This window comes from Heterodontus francisci, unplaced genomic scaffold (genome assembly GCF_036365525.1).
Source record: "Heterodontus francisci isolate sHetFra1 unplaced genomic scaffold, sHetFra1.hap1 HAP1_SCAFFOLD_208, whole genome shotgun sequence".
Classification (NCBI taxonomy): domain Eukaryota; kingdom Metazoa; phylum Chordata; class Chondrichthyes; order Heterodontiformes; family Heterodontidae; genus Heterodontus; species Heterodontus francisci.
The window spans coordinates 715,490-720,247 of NW_027140125.1; positions in this window are offsets into that span (position 1 = coordinate 715,490).

Sequence of the window (4,758 nt, forward strand, 5' to 3'; positions counted from 1 at the left end):
ATTTCATCACATGAACATTAACACTTAAAATTGCAAGCCCCTGACAGGAAGGCTATTTGCATAGTACTAGCAATGTTGGAACAAATAAAATCCAGGAGTTGCTTCCCGAATACACAGAAGAAGTGGTCGGAACAAAGCAGTTTTAGTCATAGAGATATACAGCACAGAAAGAGGCCTTTCAGCCTATCGTGTTTGTGCAGGCCATCCAGCACCTATCTATTCTAATCCCTTTTGCAGTACTTCGACCGCAGTCTTGTCTGCTATGGCATTTCAAGTGCTCATCTAAATACTTCTTAAATGTTGTGTGGGTTCAGGCCTCTGCCACCCCTTCAGGCAATGTGTTCCTGATTCCAAGCACTCTCTGAGTGAAAAGATTATTTCCTCAAATCCCCTCTAAACCTTCTGCCACTTACCTTAAATCTATACCTCCTGGTTATTGCCACCTCTCTTAAGGGAAACGTTTCTTGCCATCTACCCTATCTATGCCCCTCATAATTTTGTATACAGCACTCAGCTCCCCCATCAACCTGCTCTGCTCTAAGGAAAACAACCCTAGCCTTTTCAGTCTCTCTTCACAGCTGAAGTGCTCCATCCCAGGCAACATCCTGGTGAATCCCCTCTGCACCCTCTCCAGTGCAATCACATCCTTCCTATAGTTTGGCGACTGGAACTGATTACAGTACTCCAGCTGTGGCTGAAATAGCATTTTATACAACTCCATCATAACTTCCATGCTCTTATATTCTATGCCTCGGCTAATAAAGGCAAATATCCTGACCACCTCGTCTAACTGTGCTGCTGCTTTAAGTGATCTATGGACAAGTACACCAGGTTCCTCCGACCTTCTGTAATTCATAGGATCCTACCATCCATTGTATTTTCCCTTGCCTTGTTAGTCCTTCCAAAATGCATCACCTCACACTTCTCAGGATTAAATTCTGTTTTCCACTGTTCTGCCCATCTTTCCAGCCCATCAATATCGTCCTGCAGTCTAAGGCTTTCCTCCACACTATTTATGGCACCATCAATTTTCGAGTCATCTGCGAACTTACTGATCATACCTCCTTTATGTTAATTAATGTGCACCAGAACAAGCACCGATCTCTGTGGTACACTGATGGTCACAGGCTTCCAATCACAAAATCAACCTTCGACCATCACCCTCTGCCTCCTGCCACTAAGCCAATTTGGAATTCAATTTGCCAAATTGCACTGGATTCCATGGTCTCTTACCTTCTTGACAATCTCCCATATGGGACCTTATCAAAAGCCACACTGAAGTCCATGTGGACTACAACAACTGCTTTACCATTATCTAGACACCTACTCACATCGAAAAATTCAAACAAGTTAGTTAGACATGATCCCCCTCTGACCAAGCCATGCTGATTATCCTTGATTAATCCCTGCTTCTCCAAGTGAGGTTATTCCTGTCCCTCATATTTTTTCCAATGATTTGCCTATCACTGATGTTGGTCTGATCACTGGCCTGTAATTACCTGGTTTAACTCTGGTGCCATAGACTAATGGTACCACATTCGCAGTCCTCCAGTCCTCTAGCACCTCTCCTGTGGCCAGAGAGAATTTGAAAATTTGTGTCAGAGCCCCTGCTATCTCCTTCCTTGCCTGGGATACATCTCATCTAGGCCTGGGCATTTATCCACTTTTAAGCTCGCACAAACCGCCAATATCTCCACCCCCCACCCCACCACCTTTCATTGCTAATTTGCTGAAGTATATCACAATCTGCCTCCCTGAGCTTTACATCTACATCGTCTTTCTCCATACTGAACATAGTCATGTTACTAGTTGGCTGTTGAGATTTGAACTTCGAACAAAGGATTCGAACTGAGAAAACTCCTGGCGCCTGTTTTGATAAGACTTCTCTCCTGTCTGCCCTCATCTCGCTGGCACGAGCTTCGGAAACCATTGAAGACACGTAAACTCAAAGAGAAAAAAGTCTCCTACGTGAAACAGGTTTAAAAGGAACACTGGGCTCCAATGAAATTTAAGACCATTTCTTCAAACAAGGACTGCAGCGAGCTCGAGAAACAATAGGAAGATATTGTCTCTAACTACTCTACTTATCTTTCCGTCTGCTCTTTTTTGTCCCTAATCGCATGTTATATTGCGTGTGCATGCCGGCGTGGGCGAGTCGTTAGTCCGTAGGCGTTAACCGTATTAGAGTTTAAGTATAAGGTTTAATAAATTTCATCTTTCTACTTCAAACCTAAGAAAGCCTGTTTGTGCTCATCCGTCGCCTTATAATTGGAAAGCGGTGAACAAGGATTCACCAAGGGGGATTTCACAAGACAGTGCATTTAAAATAAAACGCTGTTACTATAAGACCAGGTGAAGACAGTAACAGGCCAGTAGACACCTTTCTCATACGACCATAGCACCCCTTTCTCTCACCCTCGCTCCCCCATGGTTTCTCTCCCCATCTCTCTCTCTCACTCTCTGCCCCCTCGCTCGCTCTCCTCCACTCCCCCTCTCGTCCTTTTCTTTCTCCCTCTATTCCCCCTCTCTCTCACACTCTCTCATTCTGTGTCCCCATTCCTTGCCCCCGTCTCGCTCTCATCAACTCGCTGTCTCTCCCCCACACTCTCTCCTCCCCAGCTCTCTCTCTGCCCCTCGCCCCACCCCCTGCCCCAGCTCTCCTTCTCGCAGAAGAGGCAGGGAAACGCTATGTAGCCTTAATAGCACATGGAGTGGGCAGAGGCAGAGGGGACCGGGGTGTACATGTACTTACATCTTTGAAGGTGAAAGATCATATTGAGAGATTCGTCAGCTAAGTATAGGGGAGTTTGGGCTTCATAAATAATTGTGAGTGCAAAAGCACGGAAGTTATGCTGAACCTTGACAACGCTCTGGTTAGTCCACAACTAGAATATTGCATCCAGTTCTGGTCACCACACATTTGGAAGGATGTGAGGGTTCATCAGGGGGATCAGAGGAAATGGTAGTTCCAGGGAGGGGAGGATTTAGCAATAAAAACAAGAAATGCTGGAACCACTCAGCAGGTCTGTCAGCATCTGTGGAAAGAGAAGCAGAGTTAACGTTTCGGGTCAGTGACCCTTCTTTGGATTTAGCAAAGTGGACTGAAGACAGCTACCTGAAGGTGTCAATGCAGTGAGAGTGAGTGAGGGTTAAGAACAAATATTTTCACACAAAGACAAATAGGGCGGGACTCCCAAATCAAGAGCCCTTTGGATAGGGACAAAAGGGAAGCTTATGTCAGATACCGACAGTTCAATACCACAGAATGCCGAGAGGAGTGAAGGAAGTTCAGGGGTTAAATTAAAAGGACAATTAGGAAAGCTAAGAGATAGTCGGAAAATAATATTACCAAGTGAAAGCAAGGAAAATGCAAATATGTTTTATAAATACACGATGAGCAAGAGGATAACTAAGGATAGAGTATTAGGGACCAAAAAGGGAATGTCTGAATGGAGGTGGGAGATGTGGGCATGGTTCGTAATGAATACTTTGTGTCTGTCTTCATAAAAGCGGGGGAACGATGCAGACATTGTAGTTAAAGAGGAGGAGTGTGAAATATTGGATGGGATAAACAGAGTGAGAGGGGAAATATTAAGGTGTTTGGCATCTTTGCAAGTGTATAAATGGTGAGGCCTGGATGCATTGGAATCAGTTCAGAAAATGTTCATTAGCTGATTACTGGGATGAAGGGGCTGTCCTCTGAGGAAAGGTTGAACAGGTTGGGCCTGTACTCATTGGAGTTTAGAAGAATGAGAGGTGATCTTATTGATACCTATAAAATGCTTAAAGGGATGGACAGGGTAGATGCCAGTAAGATGTTTCCCCTGGTTCAGGTGTCGAGAAACAATAGACACAATTTCAAAATAAGGGCGAAGCCACTTAGGACTGAAATGAGAAGACATTTCTTTACTCAGAGGGTTGTGTATCTTTGGAATTCTCTAGCCCAGAGGGTCGTGGAAGCTCAGTCATTTATTATGTTGAAAGCAGAGATTGACAGATTTCTAAATACCAATGATATCAAGGGATATCTGGATAGTGTGGGAAAAGTGTATTGAAGTGTATGATCAGCCATGATAGTATTGAATGGCGGAGCAGGCTTGATGGGCTAAATGGCCTACTCCTGTTCCTATCTTCCCAAACTGCTGAAATAGTTTCTCCCAAACTACCCCATCAGTTTCCCTTAATATCTCAACAACTTTGATCAAATCATCTTGATCCTCTTAAATTCCATGGAATGCATCACAGGTTTGTGTAATATCACCTCGTAATTTAACCCTTGGAGTTCACTTATCACGCTGGTAAATCTACAGTGCACTCAAATGTGCATGGACCTACCAAGTCTCTTTGCATGTCCAAAGTTTCTAGCCTTTCATCATTTGTAAAGTACTATGTTCGAGTCTTTTGCGCTGACATTGAAATCCATCTATCACAGCTTTGCCCATTCACATAAGATATTAGTATCTCGTTGCAATGTTATGCTTCCAGCTACACTGCGTACACCGTTGCCTATTTTTGTGTCATTTGCAACATTGGTATTTGACAATCCACCTCATTATATTATATCGTTAATAAATACAGAAAAACTGAGCCACACACGGGCTTTGCATTCGTAGACAGAAGGGAATCATTTCATCCTCGAGGTTTTGTTTTTAAATTCCAGATTTACGTTTTTTATAAAGAAAAATCAGAATGTAAATTAACAACAGCCCAGTGTAGGATTTGAACTCCTGCTTTTTCAATCATCAGCTCAGGCCTTCA